Source organism: Xyrauchen texanus, chromosome 18 (genome assembly GCF_025860055.1).
Source record: "Xyrauchen texanus isolate HMW12.3.18 chromosome 18, RBS_HiC_50CHRs, whole genome shotgun sequence".
NCBI classification, from domain to species: Eukaryota; Metazoa; Chordata; class Actinopteri; order Cypriniformes; family Catostomidae; genus Xyrauchen; species Xyrauchen texanus.
The window spans coordinates 37,050,322-37,072,987 of NC_068293.1; the positions used below are offsets into that span (position 1 = coordinate 37,050,322).

The 22,666-nt window shown below is 41.8% G+C and overlaps 1 protein-coding gene across 10 annotated transcripts in view; it reads left to right on the forward strand.

Moving 5' to 3' along the window:
- The first annotated feature begins 7,540 nt into the window (after positions 1–7,540).
- The window catches only part of LOC127658681 (poly(rC)-binding protein 3), a 97,357-nt gene continuing 82,231 nt past the window's right edge, over positions 7,541–22,666 (forward strand). For all 10 annotated transcript variants that reach the window (XM_052148096.1, XM_052148095.1, XM_052148099.1 and 7 more), the window contains exon 1: positions 7,541–7,781. The gene's annotated coding sequence lies outside the window, so the exon portion shown is untranslated. The remainder of the gene's footprint in view (positions 7,782–22,666) is intronic.

The window sequence follows — 22,666 nt, forward strand, 5'->3', positions numbered from 1 at the left end:
TAGACAGCATAAACATAGCACGTCGGACAGACATGGCTTTGCCTCCGCTACCAATGTAATTAAAGCCAACATCTTGTCCCACTCTCGTATCATTACAGTCTGTAGACCATTTGGATGCGCTTTGTTATTACTTACTTGCTGCTAAATATAGATTTCCTGTGCCAGCGTGACAGAGATTGCAGTCAGCTGCAGATTGTTCCTCATGTTTGCAGTCACAGAGACTTACGTGGATACTATATAACTCAGCAGGGGTGCAACAAGCTCTTTGGTTCTAGGGTACATGAGATTTGACAAGGCCTAGCTCCATATGGTTCTGACACACATTTTATGCGAAGGCTAAAACCCTTATTTCATTTAAGTGTTGCATTGTATTTTATATGCTGGAGGCAAAACATGCGTAGGCTCATTGTTTATTATTATTTTATACATAAATTTACTTTTTTTTGTTAGCTGGCGTTGAACGTCCTTTTCAGGACTCTTCTTTATAAAGATGCCTTTCCACCCCTGTGTAGTTCCTAGATGCGGTAGAGTGCTCTCCGCTTCTGACGGCCACAGGCACTGTCTCGTGTGTGGGGACGCCTTCGGGCCAGCACGCCCAGTTTGAGGCTGACACCCAGATGTCCGACATGCTTGCCCTGGCCACCGCAAGTGACTTTCTTACTCAAAGATGCGATACAGCCTGTCCCTCCAACCGAGATGAAGAAGGGTTTCTACAGCACTTACTTCATCGTACCCAAGAAAGGTGGCGGCTTACGACCGATCTTGGACTTGCGAGTTTTCAACCGGGCCTTGCACAAACTTCCGTTCAAAATGCTCATGCAAAAACACATTTTAACTTGCGTCTGGCATCTCGATTGGCATCCGCATACTCAACTACCTCGACCACTGGCTCATCCTGGCCCACTCCCAAGAGTTACTATGCGCCCACAGGGACAAGGTGCTCAGGCACCTCAGCTGTTTATGGCTTCAGGTCAACTGGGAAAAGAGCAAGCTCGCCCCGGTTCAGAACATCTCTTTTCTTTTCATGGAGTTAGACTCAGTGTCAATGTCATCGCGCCTCATCGCAGTCAGTGCTGAAATGCCTCACTGCCTTCAGGCCGGGCACAGTGGTCCCTTTAAAACGTTTCTAAAAGCTTCTGGGGCAAATGGCGTCCATCGTGGCGGTCGAGCCGCTGGGGTTGATGCATATGAGAATGCTTCAGCACTGTCTCCAGACTCGAGTCCCGAGACGAGAATGGCGCCACGGCACGCACTGTGTGATCATCACCCCCGCCTGCCGCCAAACGTTCAATCTCTGGACAGACCTCTGCTTTCTGTGGACGGGATTTCCCTTGCAGCAGGTGTCCTGACGCATCCTGGTCACTACCGACGCCTACAAATTGGGTTGGGGCGCCGTGTGCAACGGGCACGTGGCTGCGGGCCGTTGGAAAGGGCCCCCGCTGCGCTGGCACATCAACTGCCTAGAGTTGTTGGCTGTAGTTTTTGCCCTGGAAGTTTCTCCCGCTAGTTCAGGGCAAACTCGCCTTGATTCGATCAGACAGCACCACCACAGTAGCGTACATAAATAGCCAAGGCGGCGTACGCTCCCGCCACATGTCACAACTCGCCCGTTGTCTCCTCCGAAAATGGTTCGGCTGCAACAGTGGCTTGGTTCAGTGGCGTGGCCGGGAGGACACAATGTCTCGTTGCCTCCTCATGGGCACTGGCCAGAGGCACCTCCCTAGCAGACATATGCAGAGCAGCGGGTTGGGCAACACCCAATACCTTTACGAGATTTTACAATCTCAGTGTTGAGTCGGTTTTGTCCCGTGTTTTCTCAGGTCCGAGCCGGTAGAATTCGGTAATGCGCTGACAACTGACCGGGTGGATCTCTTGCTCCTAGCTCCTTTCCCTCCTTTCCCTCCATGTGCTCTTATCCCAGGAGATCCCACTAACTCGGCTCCCTGGATGACTCCTCCCTAGCCCTCTGGTCCATGAATTCAGCAGAGGAATTCGCCGACTGAATCCAATGCGGGTACTCAATCTACCTTGTACTGGAATAGGTGCTCCACAGGACGTGCCCTTATGTGGAATTATCCCCGTGTGTATTTTCCCACGGTACGGTCGCCTTGCGATAGGACCTGCATCTCCCTTGGGCAATCCTCCGGTCGCCGTTTTTGTAGCAACTCCTCCCTACCAATGAGGTAGGATCTACCACCGCGCCAATTGGGTAAGATCGCCTTCCCCGATGCGTATGATAGCGTTGAGATGGCCGCAGCCGCTTTAACTCTATGCGAGAAACATAGAGAGAGAAAAAGGCGCGTCTGGCACAACCTGCTCCCATGCTTGTTCCCCCTTGTCGGGGGTAAAGAATCAGAAGGCTCTGTTGATTTTATGGGGCACGGGTGAAGGGTACGTGCAGTCTGACACAGCTAGTCGCTTTGGCACGTAAATGACCTGCCCGCTCCTATGTCAGCAGTACACGTACACACGTGGTGTGATTTAAATTGGACCTCTAGTGTTGCTTCTTCGACACAACGTCGAAGTGAGTGACAGACGGGGAACGTCTAGGTTATGGATGTAACTTCCGTTCCCTGATGGAGGGAACAAGACGTTGTGTTCTCCTGGCCACATCACTGAACCGAGCCACTGTTGCGGCTGAACCATTTTCGGCTCCTCAGAAAAATCCTGAATGAAACAGATGCATTTCCTCTCCTTTATACCTGTATGTCCGGGGACGGGACATGAAAATTCTGTCTGCCAATTTCTCATTGGCCTTTTCTCATAGATCAGAGATGCAAACGGCACTCAAGAGAGACCCCTAGTGTTGCTTCTTCGACACAACGTCTCATTCCCTCCATCAGGGAACGTAGGTTACATCCGTAACCTAGACGATTTATTTAAATATAGCTATATATTTTTAAATGGAGGAGTTAGACAACTTGTGGTAGAATCAAAGAATCAGTTCTTTTTTTGAGTAACTGCACTTAAAAAACAATTTAAAATCCCACTGCAGCTCTATTTAAGTCGATAACAATTAATACATTTGAACCAAACAGTTGGAGGTGAAAACAATTATTTCTAACTTCCTAGATACAGTATGTAATTTTATGTTTTTTTTTTTTTTTGCCAAAAACAGAAGACGACGAAAGAATGTGAAAGTACATTTTTGTTTGGGATCAGCAGAAGAAAGAAAGCCAAATACATCTGGGATGGCATGAGGAAATGTACAGACCATAAATGTTGTCTTTTTTTAATTGACCATGAAAATGTCATATCATAAAAATAATTGTTGTCCCTGTGACAAATTATTTATTAAAATTAGCTGTATTAGATTGTGATAGTGCAAGTCAATCCCAGAACAACAGCAAAGGACCTTGTGAAGATGCTGGAGGAAACATGTTGTTAAGTATCTATATCCACAGTAAAACAAGTCCTATATCGATATAACCTGAAAGGCTGCTCAGCAATGAAGAAGCCAATACTACCATAAAAAATCCAGACTACAGTTTGCAAGTGCACATGGGGACAAAGATCTTAATTTTTGGAGAAATTTCCTCTGGTCTAATGAAACAGAAATGTAACTGTTTGTCAACAATTACCATTGTTATGTTTGGAGGAAAAAGGGTGAGGCTTGCAAGCCGAAGAACACCATCCCAATCACGAAGCATAAAGTGGCAGCATCATGTTGTGGGGGTGCTTTGCTGTAGGACGGACTGGTTCACTACATCTAATCTCTGTGGAATAGTCAATCAGTTTTTTATTGTCTAATATAGATTTTATTTATGTTTTTTAATCGGTCCCTGTTCATTTACTTTAATGCTGAAATGCATTAGAAAGATTTTGCGGCATCTTTACACTCTCTTTTATTCATGTTAAAAGAAAGCAGTGACTTATTATCTTATTTCAATGTGAATCAAGTCTTTATCAGTCATTAGAAAAACTTTAAGTAAAGAAAGGTGGTTTTACATGGTTCCTCTTTAGCCGCGGGTTCCGTATTTTCAATGGGAGAAAGGCGTTGGATGGCTGAACGGATTGAAGTTGTGGTGACTGACCTTGGTGCTCCCTAAAAAAAAATAGGTGCATGACGCCCCTGGATACCTCTCAAGGTATTAAACATGCAAGTGATGAAGTCAAGTGGCAACAATGTAGCATACTACATTTTAAAATATTTATTGTTGCATAATGTGGTCTGTTTCTTATACTATTTTAGATAGTAGGCCCAGTATTCAGTGTATAGCTATTCACTGAGCTTTAGTTGGTCGATTGTATCTGATTGTAATTGAAGCGAGGATCAGACTGTTGTAATCAGTCTTGCATTGAGACTGAAAAATAAAAAACAGTTACTGTTGCAATTCCTCCATTAACCAGTTACTCCAGTTATTTGCACATTAAATACATCTTTATTTGCAAAACTGCTGCTTATTAATTTTGGACCCTGCTTAGTACCCTACAAGTATATTACTTAAAAACAAACAAATGGTAGTTCAGTACAAAACCTGCATTTGTGTTAAACACAACACAAAGACATAATCACATAATCCAATATTATAACGTCCACTTATAAAGTGCCACATGTTATAAATCCTCATGTCTAAACAGCTCCCATCATCCCTGCTAAGCATGACATTTAAAGCATGATTGTAAGGCAGAATTAATGAATATTTAATGACATATTTTACTGAAATTGTAGATTAAGGCAGTGACATTCCGCGCTCTCAAAACGTCGTTGTCATAAGCCTGTTTACAATGAAACAGATCTGGCACTTCAAAATGTCTCACATTAAATGTAAATTATTGGGGAAGAAAGTGTAATAGTAGCCTATCTACAGACTAAATCAATGCTTGTTTTGGATATTTCTCCATCAAGCTATCCATTAGCCATTAAATCTCTCAGGCTTCAAAGGACTTGCGTCTAAATCTCTGTTATTGCTGGCACAGCATGGCAACGGTTGTGGCAGGTTTTGCCATGGAAGTTAAGTGCTTTTCCTCTCACTTCTCCCCTCTTAGCCCCAAGTTCACTTATACCTTTCACTCTCATGGCTCTCCACACACCAGTATCTCTGCAGCTGGAAACATATCCAATGTGACATCTCCTCCTGTTGCTCATGCATTTTTTATGGACCTCCTCTCTCCCACCAAGTTCTCTTGGAGAAAGCCCTGCACTCTGTGGCGTGCCATAGTCTTAGCACATTTCACCATCGCTGTCAGCTCCATGCTTCAATCCCTTTAAATGTGTTTACTTGTAAATACGGGCAGACTGATGCCCGTATGTGATAGCTGGGAGGGCTGTGGAGCAAGTTGAACACTGAAAAAGCAACTGGATCATCATCATATGTTTGTGCTTGCTCAGGCTTTGCATATCGGCCCATGTCATGATGCGCTTTGTTATTGATAGATACATCGATTTTGCTGCTGCATAAAATTCACTGAGCACAACAGGGGTTACTGAGATGTATGTACTCTTCTGAGAAGCTGAGAACTGCTCAGGAGCTTCAACCCTGAAATAATGCCCTTGTCACTTGGACATCAGCAGAATGAGGTGCAAAAGGAATTTTCACTGCTTTGAGTGCATATGCTTCTCCCTTGCACATACATGCTGTCATGCATAGCGTATATAGAGCTACCATCTTTGTGGGATGTTAACAGGACATTATTACATATTTGTCTCTACATAAGCCTTTCCTGCAGTGTAGGGGATAGTGGTGAATGTGCATTTCATTTATCATTTTAACAGTTTGCTGCTGATCATTTATCAAGAAAAGAATTGAGCCTGAATATCGATCTGTAAAGGAGAAAAAAAAGGTCTTTATGAAATGAACTCCGTTCCGGCTCTATGATTTTGGTTATATGCAGAGGAAAAAATAATGGGAGCACGATGGCATGTCTGACAGTGTCAAAATGCAGGGACGTTATAATTGTGTGCATTGATCACTGTGGCTTACAGCATAAAATTATTTTATTAATCAAACTTGTATTGTATAGTTTAAATTATAAAAACATCTGTAAAACACTTTAAGTCTTCATTGAACTTTATTTTTTCTTATCACACTGGTAAAATGTTTTTTCATGTTTTAAGCATATATCTTACAAGATATGTTTGTGCTTAAAACAAGAAAAAGCAATTTGCCAGAGGGGATAGGAAAAATGTTAGTCTCCAAGAATCTTAGTCACTATTCACTTTCATTGTATATATATATATATATATATTATATTTAATGAAAATGTATTGTAACTGAGGCTAACACTGCAAGAAAAAAGAAAACAAAAAGGAAAAATAAATATTATATTAGGTGTATTAAACATCTATGTACTTAAGCATTTATTATGATGTACTGTATTTACAGTATGTGCATACATGTTGTTGAATTGTACGAGCATTTAAAGTACATGCATTTGAGTACACCTGTAGCTAACCCCAAACACAACAAAACCCTTAATTTAAACCCTAACACAACCCTTAATCTAAACACTAATCCAAACTCCTAAACCAACCCATACATCAACCACAGTAGCAGCAAATGCGAATCTAGTGAAAATGTTGCAAAAAAAAGAAGTTACACAATCTACATATAGGCTACTGAATTGTATGCATTTTAATGTTAGTAGGCCTAAGTAACAGTTATCGACTTATTTTTTTATTATTTCCAGAAAAAAGAAATCTAAAATTAGATACATTTAGGCTACTTGAGTAGCAAAATTGTATAAGATATTAAGACTTGTTTTTAGAAAATATTTCTTGGATTACATTTATTGTACTTATGTTTTTTCTTGTTTTAAGCATTAGTAGTTATGTTTATTCTTAAAACAAGAAAAACAATTTCCCAATGAGGATCGGAACAATATAAACCTCAGTCACCATTCACATTCATTGTATGGATAAAGATGCAGTGAAAGTGAATGGTGACTAAGGCTAACATTATCTACTTTCGTGTTCCACGAAGGAAAGAAATTCATATGGGTTTGGAACAACATGAGGGTGAGTAACTGATGACAGAATTGACATTTTCAGGTTAAATATACCTTTAATATCTGATGCAAATGTTGCTTCTCAAGTCAATTTATCTTGTTTTTATGAGACAAAAATACAGATTAAGATAATGATTTTCTCCACTTTTGTTGCTTCTTCTTTATAGCTTTAGTTTCTGCCTGTTTAACTTTATTGCACCTTTCTGAAGCCCTTCCTGTATGGCTTGTGCCTCTGCCCGTTCTGCAGTAGAGTATGCAGTGTTATTCTGCTAGGTTAAGTGTCTCTCAATCTAATTACTCTAATGTCGGTTGTGGTCTTAAATCACACTTATTGGGTAAGTGCACCCTTTCCTCTGTCCTTCAGAAGAGAAGCTATGTGCTGCTCTCTGACTAATTATTCAAACTGGATATGAGCAATTGCACTTATTGGCTAGGGCATGTCACTGGCTGCCAGCTCTCCCATTCGTGGCCAGCGATGCAGTTTGACTGCTCGCGATTGGCTCCTGGGAGGGAGCGGGAGGGGCATTCTCTCCTTCCTCCCTGTGCTGGAGCGTGTGTGAATGTAACGACTCTTCTCTCTGCTATTATTTGAGTGGCTGCAGGTATTGGTGTCTGCCTCTATGCCTCTGTGCCGAAGGGATAAAGAGAGAAAGACAGAGTACTAGTGCTTCATATCCCCCCTCTGGCCTCCCCGTCTCCCTGCTCCTTGTCACTCCATCCTTCCTTCCCTCCCGGACCACCCGTCAGCAGCTGGATCAACCCGCCTGGACCCTCCTCCCACAACCCCTTTGACTATCCTCACTTCACCATCCCGTCTTGTCAACTGTGTGCAGGTAAGGCACCACCTCAATATGACTTTGCTTCCGCAAGTGCTTTGAAGATGTCTTTTTTCCCTCTTTGCATGCAATATTCTCTCTCTTTCTTACACGCTCACTCTCTCATGCTCTTTCATATGCACCATCCCTCTCTCTCTTTAGCTTTCAAGTTTTTTCCCTCTGGCAGTTCCACTCGGAGGGAAGCGTGCTGAGAGAGAGAGATGAGAGATTAGAATCTGTGAGGTCACTGTTTTCTAGCCCAAACTCAGTTCACACAGGGTGCTTACTACTTCTTGTATCTAAGACTTTATCTGTGCATCCTCTGAAGCAGTGTAATGCCCACCGGCTACAAATACACTGAAAAAAACGATGCTGCGCGCCACAAACCAAGTGTATATACTCAAGCTTTGCACACTTTCTCAGTGTTGTCTTTGACCCTGCAGCAGTTTATTTTCTATTTTGGTATTTTACAATGTTGTTTGAAGGAAGTGTTTAGAGATGGTCTTGTGCTTCATCTTAAAAATTGTTTGGTTAACCTTTTCTGAAGTGGTTATTTTGAATAAGCATTATCTTAATTTGTTACTCAAAAAAGCATCTTGTGGTCTCAAAAGTTTTTGCATAAGTTGACAAACTTTGCCTTATAACTATTGCACCTATATATACATTATCTTTATAACCACTCGGGGCCTTTTACCCCACATTAGGGGGCCTTTTACACAACTACTCCCTCGCCACCTTTTAAAAAATAAATAAAAATAATAATCATCATTTTAATAAATACAACCTTCTGTTATTATTTCTTTTCACAAAAAATATGTTGCTCCATCAATATTCAATAAAATTGATTTTCTTTGTGAATACACTTTCCTTAAGTTGTGCCGTTAGCCCCATGTACCCTAATAATCAATACAAACTAAAAGTAAACTTTAAAGTAAAAGTACAAAAACTAAAATGTGCAATTCTGTTTGTTAGCACCAGAAATTACACATACCAACCAAACGTTTATTTATATAAACGTTTATTTACGTATAACGTGTTACTACAGCCGTTACATTCCAATCCTCATTACTCTAGGAGGCGTTAGAGTTACATAAAAAAACATAATACATTAATATATAAATATATATATATATATTTTAATAATACATTTCATTATATTTATGGGAATAGTTCTGTTTCTTGTTATTTTTAATATCAGTTACATACATTGGGGTGTTCTGTGTTATATTTGATGCAGTTTGGTTAATGTTTATTACACTGTGTTTAGTGTTTGTGTGAGTGACACTGAGCACTGTCCCTACATGTTTATTGGCCATTTCTCCTGGAAGGGCCTCTATTGATGAACATCATGTCATCATGAGCCCTTCAGTAATTACTGCACTGATTAACAATATATAATAAAGTGAAAAGAAGATTTTTTTATCATTGTAGAAGTTTAATATATTAAGTTTGTATTTAGTAATATAAACGACGGTTCTGCACCATAAAATATACCATGAAAACAACAGTTTCATAGTCACTATAAAATGTACAGGTTGTTCTGTAAAGTTGTCTAAATTTTTACTGTATTTTTTTACAAAACAACAGGATTTTTTACAGTACAGCACATTATACAAAAAAATAAAAAAAATAAGTAAAGATAAAAAATAAAAACTGTTTAGGTCTTCACCCAGTCCAGTGCTTTGATGTAAATGAGTGCTGTGCAAGATTGAAGCAGTGGAACCATCAATACCGGCCCAAGGTTTGACAGATCCTGAACTTGTCTTCAACACTTTAGCACTTGGCCAATATTAAAGACATTCCAATCAATTTGATTAACAGCGTTACAGTTCCAGCATTTCTCATTTTTACAGGCACATTATACTTGGATATATTCAGAGCTCTGTGCCCATTCCTTAGGGAGGAGGATGAGTAACTTCACTGAGGAGTTTTTAAATGTCGAGCAAAATGATCTGAAGTTATTACAAGCATTGATTAAGTTATTGAATTCATAAAAGGACAGGTGCCTTAATTAACACCATTATTCTTTTGATGCCTTGTTGGCCTGTTTCCAACTGCGGGATAAAGAAGTAATTGTTCAAACAATGTCCAGATGTTCAGAGGATTTATCCTTTCTTTATTTAGCCACCTTTAAAGAACTGATAATTGGTCTGTCACGTTGTCTTTTTTGTCTAGTAATAGTGCATCTTGTGTCCTGCCAGTGAATTTCATCAAAAGCCATGAGATGCACCTGCTGAAAAAAAAAAGTCCAAACCAGCCTATGCTGGTTTGCTGGTCTAGCTGGTCTTCCAGCCTGGCAAAGCTGGTCTTCAGCTGTTTTAGTCAGTCAGCAAGCGGATCATGCAGGCTGAGCAGCTGGCATTTGCCTAAAACCCATTTAAAAAACGCATTCTAGACCAGCTAAAACCAGCAAGTTTAAGATGTTTTTTCAGCAGGGTTTAATGTAAATCTTATTCTTATTGAGTAATTCATTCAGTCTCTTCCTACACTTCCTTCCCCCTCTACTTTCTCTTCCTCCCTTCTGCCTCCCAAGCTTTTTTATTGTAGACTATTAGAAGCTTTGCATTTGAGAAGGACATTGCACGACACCATGCAATGACTTTTAGCAGTCCCTCTTGCTTACTTAAATAGTGGTATTGGGTGCAACTACGGCATGGTAAACGTCTCTTGAGAAGTGGCATAGTGGGATAGTCATCTCTCATATTGTTCCAAACCCATATGATACTTTCTTCCACAAATATAGATGTTAGGCAGAATGTCACCATTCACTTTCATTTAATCTTTTTCCAAATAATGAAAGTGAATGGTGACTGAGGCTATCAGTCCCTACTATTCTGTGTTACATCTCCTTTTTATTTCCACAGAGGAAATAAAGTCTTACACATCTGGAATGATTTGAGGGTGGGTGAATAATGACAGAATTTAATTTTACTTTTTAATGCTTGAGTTATGAAGAATTGTTACTTTTAGATCTACAGTAGTAGGTTCTTAAATATAATTGTATCACTGAGAGCTTGAGTGTTTTGAAATGTTCCTTGTCAAGATTTGCTCTGTATTTTAGCATGTCGATTTCACCGCCTTTTTATTTTAGCTGTGCGCTCGTGGACTCATTGTAAAGCTGTGTAGAAAATCAGTCTAGCTTTTCACATATAGTATGATTACAAATATGGGTAGATTCTTATTCTAGAGTCAATTGGAAATGTCATCGATGAGGCCTTATATCTCCTAAACCACTTTAGATTAGCTTCAGTTGCATATTTATATCGCTGTACTGTACAGTATATTTTCCTCAGCTCGAAAACACATGCATGAAATTTTGGGAAAAGCTATTACTTGCCAGACAAGTTCAATTATATTCTCTCTAACAAGACATTTTTTTTTCCGCTGACGCCCATGATCTCGAAGCAGCTGGTCTTTTTGTGCTTTGGCTGTTTTTTTCCCTCCGGATCTCATGCTGTCCTGGCTTCCGAGTTGCTGGTTCGGCAGAGTTGCAGAATCAAAAGGCCTCTGCCATTCCCTGGGCTTCCTTTCCATTCCCTGTATGCCAGGAAGCTATGGGAGCCTGGATGTCACTTCAGACTGAGGTCCAAACAAGACTGTACATTTTGATAATTTTATACAAGATTTTGCTTCAATCTTCTCTGCAAGTCGGATATGGAAACAAGCCAACACATCCTTGTCCTCAGCCAAAAGAGGGGCATCTCTTTACTGTATTGAAGGGATAGTTCAAACAAAAATGAAAATATCATCATTGTTTACTCATCATTTACTCCCTCTTGGGTAAACTATCCCTTAAAATGTTGCCATTACTGATTCTAGCTGCTAAAAAGAGGGTTTGTTTTTCTTTTCCATCCTTCTATAGGCCTGATTGTTACACATGTCTCTGCATTGCCGAATACAGTAGTGCATTAAAAACGTCATGCCTGTGTCATAACTCATAAGCGAATGCAAAGTGTTGCCTGGGGCTGAAATTGAATGCTGTACATTTTCAATGTTAAGGCCAGAAAGAATTATGGCCTGAGAAAGCCCAGGCCCTTTGTCTCTCTGCAAAGCCACTCTACAGTGTAATTTAACCTGCCGATGGGCCGTGAGATCAATCAGGAGCGGGGGTAGGGTTGCAATGGGTAGAACTGGCCCTGGACCCCTGCTGCAATCGTTCTTAATGCTTGGCTGGGTGGTGCTGCTATTTTTATTGTTTCCAGTGTACGATGTAGTGGAACGTTATGGAAAAGGTTAGGGATATATTGCAGGCTTCTCTGAATGCACAGATCATGTAAGCCAAACAGATACGGTTGTCTGTTTTAAGTCAGGTCATCATGTTATTAATCTGTCAATGATCCAATTTAATCACTGCTGGAGTCCAGGCTATATGCTGGACCTGGATAGGCATACAGGCTCTCAGTTACAGTACCTTGTGCTGTTCTTTGTGTTTCCATATGGACATATTGACTTTCAAGTTGTGCTCAAGTCACAAATAAATTGATTTGAGACTCAACATAAACTTGTAAACAATGAAGCTGTTAAATTTGTTGTCCACAAACCTGGCAGACAATTCACCATGGGTTCCCTCTGGATTTTCTTGGGGATTTTGGATTTATGAGTAAAATAAGGTCTGTGGTGAACATTACTTGATGAGACACGGACGTTTTGTAATATACGTATATTACACACTTGTTACACGTATTACATACGTATAAGTCACATGGCGGCTTCAATATATAATGTATGAAAGTGTGTATTATATGTTGTAGAACAAATGTTGCTGTAAGTGATTTTAGCGTTCTGAAGCTTTCAGGTGACTGAGCTGTTGAATTAGCCACGACCCCTCGTTCCAAAACCCTGCACTCTAAAGATAATTTTAAGACCAAATCAGAGCAAAAAACAGCATTGTTTGTTCCAATGGCTGTCAAATTCAACAGTGGCACAATAGTGCCCTCAAATGACAAACACTATGAATCATAGCCTCAGTGATCTGCTTCGAATACAACCACTGTGAGAATAAGCAAAATGATTGACAGGTGAAAATCGTCAGTGTCGTTGGCCATAGTCTACAGCTTTACAAAGTCTACAGCTGTCACAGAGACTAGTTAGATATATCAAGACACATATTTCATTAATATCTTTAAGGGATTAGGAACATTTTTGCATATTTTCCATGAAAAAAAAAATCGCTTACAGCACCTTTAAAAACTGACTCGATGCATTTAAATTTTCATTTATATTTATTCATTTAGTAGACACTTTTATCCAAAGCTACTTACAAATGATGAATACAGCATAAGCGATTCATCCTTAGGCAGTAATAAGAGAATACAAAGTTTTAAAATGCTCAGAGAAGCACAAGTACAGAGGAAGTTGCAAGACCTTCTAAAACATTATTGAAAAATATTGCTTTTTTTTTACTGTGACTGAACTTGACTTGGGCTCAAATTCAGAGGCTTATAAACAACAAAATTGATTGCTCTTCAAAAAGGTGTATAAAACGAGCCCATACTGTATAGAAAACTATTACCAAAAGGAATTTGAGACTTGACTTGGACTCAACTAACCTAAAAGACTTAAAACTCAATTTAGACACATTACAAATTGACTTGAGACTCAACTTGGACTCCGAATTAGAGACCATGTTTATAAAACTAACCTGTGGTAGTGTATAGAAAACTGTTATCAAAAGGAGTCTTGACTTGGACTTGTGACCAAAGACTTGACTTAGACATGTCAAGTCTTTGAAAGACTTGAAAGACTTTGATCTTTAATTTGGACTCCACCTCAAAAACTTGAGACTTGACTTGGACTTAATTTCAACTACTTGAGACTTGACTTAAGACCTTTGCACTCCAAAGGCGAATTTTCATCGAATTTCTCACTGCGCTAAATGTTTTAAATCGAAAAAATGGATTCCTAATGAGCCATTCTCACCTGGAGCGAATATTAGCGCCGAATCACATGGCGGCAAAGCACTATTTTGTTTTTTCACAAGCCGATGAAATGCCCTGACCAATAAAATATGAGCTTTGGATCACGTCTCTGGAGCTTCTGCAGTTACCAAAACCAGCGCAACAAGTGGCACTATAGCACAGAAACCGGTTTTGACCACCACCACTAAATGCGAAAGGAGCTTTATTAAGACAATCTGGCCATATCTATTATTGGTGGGGACTTGTTCCCCTCAAGGTATATTGTAGTTACAGCCCTGTGTGCAAGGGCCATTAGTTGGCGATTCACCTCTCATGATCACATCACCTTCAATGTGCAAAGGCCTTTAAACTTGTTCTTGAAAGACTTAATGCTTGACTAACTCTACACCTAAACTTTTTCTGAACATATAGTGCCTGTACTTGCAACCCATATACTGTAATATATCAGGATATGTCTTGAACAGACTTTGAGGCCTGTCTTATATCTCTATCTTGGCATCCTGGCTGGATCTGAGCTTTTTGTTTGATTAAAAGCACACAGGAGTTTGTAGCACACGGTAGGTGCGAGTGCAGGCCTGACAGCTTAACCACTGATTATTCAAGCCTCTTAAACTAAGCCATGGCACTCCAGTGATGAACGCCTTCTCCACTTCACTTTCTCACTCCCTCCCTCTTTTACATTGCTTCCTTACTCCCTCTCTCTCTCTTCCTCTCTCCCTTTCTCATTGAGCAGAAGGATCAGTAGCAGAATGATTCATGCAGTGCCGAGGCTTTATTTAGACATAATCCGCGGAGTGTCACTATGGCATGAGGCTTTGGTCAGGTTCTCCTACCATGCTCCTGCCATCCTCCATGTCCCACCCCCAACAAGATGGGAGTGTGTCAGCAGGTCACATGGTGTGACGCTAGCAAACACCCAACCATGAATGATACAGCATTTTCTTAGCAGCCTCGCCCTGTTATTGGGTAGCCGTTGCTTCATTGTTGGCATTGCAAAGAGGAGGGTGAAGATTGACATGTCCCCTGCTGAAAAGTCCAGCATGCAATTCTCATGCCTGTCTTTGCTGGTTTTGTGCTGGTCCTGCTTTTTGACATGTATGACGTGAGAACTTATGCTTTCAGAAGACTTGAAAAGTCAATATGTCATTTTTCCCTTAAAGTGAGTCACTATATAAACTGCCTTTTGTAGTAAAAAGACAGGCCGGGATATTCTTTACAATTTGAAATTTTCTGATCATAACATGATCTTATTCTTATTTTGGGGTTCATTATTCCTTAAAGCTGGTCAAAAAGCCTTGTTGGAACACCAGCATCCCTGATAACCACCTATGCTGTTTTTTTATTTTCTGGCAGGGTCCATGCAAAGTTTTCTAACAAAACATAGAGCCTATTGAGCTTTTTGTAAGAGCTCTGTCTCATGTTCAGGGTTTGCTGATGCCCACCCACTTGCTCGCTGGCAAGGCCTTCGATCTGGGTGTTTTGACCGCAGTGATGGCCAGATTAATCCCAGCAGGGTGGCGTGTGAGGGAAAGGTGTGACCTGCTGCTTGAAAAGTCTGTTTTAGCACCTGAAATGGACTTCTGAGTGACACATTTCTCTGGCAGTTGCGATCTTAAACATGTAAATATCAGGCGTGTTTTGACTGCATGTTCACATTGGTTATTTTTTGTCATCTGTATGGTGTAGCGCTTGGCTTGCCCTCCCTATAACAAATATGCTTGCCTGACACACGTTTCCTGAGCCATTTGCCTTTGCTTTTACAAAGCATCAGCACAGCTAAGTCAGCAGTAACAGTGCTGTGTGCTGGGGATTCATAGATTGAGGAAGGAGGCACAAGTTTCTCTAAGCTCTGTGCAGTTTACTGTATGTAAATGTTTAGGGGAATATTAGACATTGTAAGACTGGGCAATATGTAGAATATGTACAATATTTTCACCATGATTTTGCTGATGACATAAAATCAAGCACCATTGTGATTATTGCAGTGATTTTAATGTACTTTTTATTTGGTCATTAGACTAAGTTTCCAAAAGGCTGTATAATTAGTTTCACAATGCTTCCTTTTCTCACAACTTAAGCATACAGTCTCCTCATGTGTTCAAACCCTTGCCAGTGGACTTCCCAATTATTATCGATTTGTCGAGTCAGCAATATTGTAACTACAGAATTTTTTAATCGAGTAATCAAATGAAATAGAGTAATCATGACAGCCCTAATTGTTTGTATTAAAAATACAGGTATCTGTAGGTAATATTTGTGGTTTATTCCTTTTATCACTTTTGATAAATTGGTTCATAATTGTTTTTGCATATGCATTTTCAGTTGTGTTAATTTAGTAAAAAACAGTGTGGAAAATGTCTCGGGTTACATGTGTAACCCTTGTTCCCTGAAAAAGGTGGAACGAGATGTTGCGCTGCTAAGCGCTACGGGGAACAGCTTTAGCTGTGAGCCGAGCTGAATAAATGTGTGGAACACGTCAATGAACATTGACCGGAATTTATAGCCTCGGCTGATGTAATCATTAGATGCACCTGAGGCCAGGCTATAAATGGATACATCACCAGGTGTCGTCAGATACTTCTTTTTGAAGAGCAGTCCTGGGACGCCCCAGTGCGGCAAAGCAGCACAACATCTCGTTCCGCCTTTTTCAGGGAACAAGGGTTACACATGTAACCCGAGACGTTCCCTTTACAAAAGGCTTCACTACGATGTTGCAAAACATCCAAACTATAAAAATCCAATGAATGTGTGCGGAGAGGACAACCTGCCGCATCACAAACTTGCTGCAGAGGGAGACCTCTAGCCAAGGTTTTAGAGGAGGAGAGCCCTCTGGTAGAGTGCGCCCTGAAACCTACTGGCGAAGCTTGACCGCGCGCCTCGTAGGCCCGGGCAATAATGAGGATGCCTCTTTGAGGGCACCCCGCCCACCAAGCCGTGGCAAACCGCAGTGGCCACATAGAACCTGGCAGTGGCGAGGCAAGTGCCCGCTGACAGTTCTTTCTACAGAAAATCCAGAACTGAAACAAACTGGCAGTTAGCTGGTTCTGTAATAAGAACTTTAGTAGAAGGAAACGCATGCAGGTGCATTTGCGTTACTACGTTCAGCCCCTCCCAAGGGGGAGGGGGGGGGGACTGGGCGACTCGGGGAGAAGTAGAGGAGACATTGCGCTATCAACAGAGGCGAAGAGGTCCTCTTCTGCCCTGTAAAATCTACCCAGATCAGTTCCAAGTGGAGGGAGCCCTAGCACTTGAAATGGTCTCGATAATCTCAAGAGAAAACCCTGTGAACCTCATTTGGTACCCTTAGGGGCCAGACATGAAAGGTTTCACAATTCGGGCCGGGGATGAAATATCGTCCCCTGTGCCTGAGACAGAAGGTCCCTCCTGTCCGGAATCGCCCAAGGCGAGCCGTCGAGGAGAGATATAATTTCTGAGAACCAAATCCTGTTCGGCCAGTGAGGCGCTATCAGTAAGAGGCAAGACCCTTGCTGGCGAACTCTGGCCAAGACTCCCGGGAGCAGAGAAACCGGGGGAAAAGCATACCGACACATTCTGGGCCATGTATGCGCCATCGCGTCCAGACCCAGGGGGGCTGGGTGACTCAGAGAGAAGTAGAGGGGACATTGCGCAGTCTCTTGAGAGGCGAAGAGGTCCACTTCTGCTCTGTAAAATCTCTCCCAAATTTGTTGTACTACCTCGGGGTGGAGTTTCCACTCGCCCCTCGGTATGTTCTGTCTGGACAGCAAATCTGCTCCCACATTTAGGCGTCCAGGGATGTAAATTGCCCTGAGTGACAGGAGCTTGCCCTGGGCCCAAAGGAGAATCCGACGTGTCAGAAATACAGCTGACAAGAACGTGGGTCTCCTTGATGATTTATGTAAGAGGCTACCGCTGTATTGTCCACCCGCACCAAGACATGGCAGCCTCAGGAGGAGGTATTTCAGGGCCAGAAATACAGCCATCAACCCGAGACAGTGACTGTGACAACCGAGCTGACGACCCTCCTATCCCCTTAAGCTGGACGACCACTTAAGGCCGCTACCCCGCCCGTCAGGGAGGCGTCTGTCGTTAGCAGTCTGCGACAACAAGACGCACCTAGAGTGGGACCCAAGGCAGAAAACCGGGGTCTGAACCACATAGAAAGGGAACGAAGCCTGAGGCGCGTAACCCTATTTAGCCCAGGGGTTTTGGCCCTTGGAAGAAATCCCCTGGCTTTTGGCCACAACAAAAACGGTCTCATGAGCAGAAGGTCCAGAGGGATCACCGTGGACGCGTTCGCCCTGAGACCTGGAAATCGTTGATACTGATAACAGTGCAACCTAGCCTGACTTTGCTCAGGGTGATCTGAATGGACTCAATCCTAGCGGGAGACAGTTGTGCCTGCATAGTGATTGAACTCCATACGATGCCCCGATAGACAGTGTTCTGAGTGGGAGAGAGGACGCTTTTCTTGGCGTTGAGCCTCAACCCCAGAGAAACAGATGAGCTAAGACGATGTCCCTGTGCTGAACTGCCAGTTCCTGGAACTGCGCTAGGATCAGCCAGTCGTCTACGTAATTCAGAATGCAGATGCCCCGGAGTCGCAAGGAGCCAGCGCTACATCATGCATTGTGAATGTGCGGGTAAAAAGGGCTAGGCTGAGTGAAAGAACCTGACCCTGGAAGACTTCGCCCCGGAAGTGAACCTCAGGAACTTTCCATGTTGTGGCAGAACTTCTAAATGAAGTATAGAAGTGCGTCATAAGATCGATGGTGACCAGCCAAACGAGTTGTAGGGCTTGAGACACGACCGTCTTGACAGGCATCATCTTGGACTTGAACACCCACGGGTAGTTCAAGCTTAAGATCTAAGCCAGACGCCACCCCTCACCCTCCATGGGAAACGGGAAGTATTTAGTGTAATAACCTAACTCTCTCTCTGGAAGGGGAACACATACCATGGCCCCTTTAACCAGGAGATTGAGAGTTTTTTTTTTTCAAAAAGAAATCCGGTTTACGGTAGTGAGAACACGCCGTTGAAACACGGAAAAGCGGCGAGAGAATTAAATCCTGACGCCCTTATAAGACCCACAGAAAAGGATATATCCGGCAGAAGTTTCCACGCTGCCAGGATCTCTGAGATGGGTATTATATTTTAACACTTCCTGTTGAGGGGTTGTCGGGTGTTTCGCGTCCTGAATAAAATGCAGGAACAGCGAAAACACCCAATTTTGACGGAAGCCTCTGCAACCCGAAACACCAAGAGGTGGCGGGAATGGAGGGGCTTCGAGGGGGTACCGGGAGGGGTGAAGTGAAGCACGCGCCCCGTCCCGAGGGGAGCTACCCCCTAATCTAGGCGCAAGACCGTCAGGGTTTTCTCTTACTAGAATTTATAGTCCTGAGGGCTGGCAAGGGTGGCGAGACTGTCCCCAATCCCTGGGAGGAGGAGCACGACTCGCCACGCTTTGCTTTTGAGCCTCCCTTCAGTCAGGACCGAGGTGGGTCTGAGGCTTGCTCGTCAAGCGCAGAACCCACACTCAGGTCGTCCAGGAGGTCAGCCTGGTATGCCTGAAAAACAGCATAGTGTGCAGAGCAGCACCAGCCTGACCTGCTGCTTGATAAGCCCTTCCCACTAAAGTGGAGGTTGTCCTACAAGGCTTTGAGGGGAGAGAGGGCTTCTTAAGTGACGATGTCGAGCCCGGCGAGAGATAGCCCGCAAGCGTCTCTTCGACCGGCGGCATCACTGAATACCCCCGTGCCTCAGCACCCACGATAGTCGAATATAATGACGTCGAGGGTATGTGAACACGGGAAGAAAATATATATATATTTATATATATATATATATATATATATATATATATATATATATATATATATATATATATATTTATTTATTTTTTTTTTAGGGGTTCTCCATGAGCGAAAAAGCTCTTCAAGGAGGTTATCAAAGAAAGGGAAGGGACCCATGAGGCGTTCCCTTTCTTAGACTGGAAGATAAAATCTATCCCCTAATTGGAGCGTTTGGGGGTCTCTTTTTCGCGTGGCCAGTCCAATCTGGCAACCGCACGAGTAACAACATCGAGCAATTCCTCCGTAGATTTTTTATCGCGGACGGAAAGCTCGGAGGCGGGAAGAGAATAGCGATCCACCTCATGATCCGAAGAAGCGTCGGAACGCGCTTCGAGATCATGTGAAGGACCAGCTGGGTTTGGGGAGAGAGTGAGAGAAAGGGATCAACCCGTCTCTTGCTCCTCAGCCAAATCCATGCACGAGCCCCACGAACGATCTTTTCGTGAGTGCTGACTCCCGGAAGCAAGCGAGGCGAGCACGCCCTGCTGCAACGCGAGAGCAGCGTGCTCTACCCCCAAACAAACAGCAAAAACTGATGTGTGCCGTCTTCAGCTATAGAGCAAGAAGAGGGGAACATGCACCGTTTGCTTTCAGTCATTCTCTCTTTCTTTTTTTTTTTTTTTATATATATATATATATATATATATATAATATTTTCTAAACAGAAGAGAAAAATAGAACAACGTTCACTGCACACTGCCTAACTGAATCTATCTCCTAACAGAGGAAAGAAAGTTTTGACAGGGTGTGTGAAACACACAGAAACAGAATCGCTCTGAAAAAAGAGTTTCTGACGACACCTGGTGACGTATCCATTTATAGCCTGGCCTCAGGTGCATCTAATGATTACATCAGCCGAGGCTATAAATTCCGGTCAATGTTCATTGACGTGTTCCACACATTTATTCAGCTCGGCTCACAGCTAAAGCTGTTCCCCGTTGCGCTTAGCAGTGCAACATCGTAGTGAAGCCTTTTGTAAAGGGAACATGCATTGATTATTTTGAACTAGATTTGTACTGATTTGTATTAATATATATATTAGGGCTGTTGATTTAACTCAGTTAATTCAGTGCGATTAATCTGATAAAAAATCGCAAAGCCCTCATAATAAATCTCAAACTGATTGACAAATTCACTTGCAAAATGGATTGCTGTGAACTGTATGCCAGTGATTGGCTTATGTAATGCATTTTAATTATTTTATATTTATCAATTTAATATATATATATATTAAAAGGTCTGCACTTATGTAATGCCTTATTTTACCAAAGCGGTTACCAAAGCCCTTTACACTGTGTCCCAATCACCCATTCACACACTCAAACGCACACTCACGATGGCAGAGCTGCCATGCAAGGTGCTAGCCTGCCATTTGGGGTTCATTGTCTTGCCCAAGGACACTTTGGCATGTGGAGTCATGTGGGCTGGGAATCGAACCACCAACCCCTTTGATTAGTGGCTGACCTGCTCTACCACCTGAACCACAGCCGCTCCATATATATATTATTTTTAAATATATAAAGATAACTATATATAATTATTTCATCATTATCTATTGAATTATTGTTATATGTGGGGCTTTCTCAGCAAATATTTGTATATGCGATTAAATTAGATTAATTAATTGGGACATCATGTAATTAATTTCATAAAAAATTGGAATCGATGAATCGTTATATATATATTGTTGGGCTGTTGATTTAACCATTAATTCTTTAACAAAATTAATTCATTAATTTAACCATTGATGGCCCGGGAAAGTTTGGCCCTCGCTGTTCTTAGTGCCACCTTGTCACCTGCTCTGAAGGCAGTGTCTCGGTTACTAAGAAGTGCAAGCACCTCTGCAGTCATCTAAAGCTTCTAGTTGGAGTGTGTAGTGATGGTCTTGAAGACAGTGATGTCATCGATGAACTTGGTGATGTAGCTGGTCACTGATGCAGAGTACTCCAAGTTGATGTAGTTGCAGTCTGTTGCAGCCTCTCTGAACATGTGCCAGTTAGTGTGCTCAGAACAGTCCTGAAGAGCAGAGATGACTCCTGCTAGCCAAGTTTTCCCCTGCTTCGGAACCGGTTTAGAGCGCCTGATAAGCAGTCTGTATGCTGGGATTAGCTGAATGGTGGCATTTGGAACTCGTCTCCATGAAAACAAAGTCGCAGCCGTCTCTAAACTCACACCGAGCAGTCCGCTGGAGCAGACATTGGAGAGCGTTCCTATTGCAATCATCCGAACTAAGGGATCTCAAGCCGTGTTCTTCTAAGTATGAAACTACATTTTACTTGACACAGTGGCCTAAAAATGGTATGTTTATGACGCAACACAACCCAAGTGATTTTGCAATTAATCGCATATATCAATCTTTGCTAAGAAAGCCCCTCAAATAACAATAATTTAATATATAATGATGAAATACTTAGAAATAGTTATATTTAAATATTGACAAATTATATATATATGTATATGTATAATTATGTATATATATATATATATATATATATATATATATATATATATATATATATATATATATATATATAGGTTACAAAGTACTAACAGGATTTGTTTTATGAATAAAGCCTTTGTCAATATGCCCTTACACATTGCTTTTTTCATCAAGTTCAGCTCCAGAGCTAATACTAATATTTTATGCTACTCTGCATGTATTTATAATATCTCAGACTTTTCATTTAAAGCAAGAGGAAGACTGAAGAAGTATGTTTTCTTGGAATAGGGCCATATGATACAATGCTCATTATTTCCTCAAATGATCTGCAATGCATGCATTTCCTGTTATCACTAATGGAAACATTTACCCAAACTAGATGAGCAGGATTTCATCCATGGTAAAAATATTAATCTCAATGTATGGGCAATGCTAAAGTCATCTAAGAGTATTGCAATTAACAGGATCTATTTGATTTTTTGACATTTTTAACATCACATCACAAATTGAGAGTCAATCTTCTTCCTGTAAGAAAATGTGAGCCGCAGATTAGTTAGCGAGCTGTGATTTCTCCCACGGGGTTGGGGGATTTGATCTATCAGCTAATTCCTCTCTATCTTAACTCAAGGAGATGCACTGTCTGTGACATCACAACACTATCCCGCACTTGCACTAAAACCTCAACAGTGTTGTTAAAGCGCAAGATATCACTAT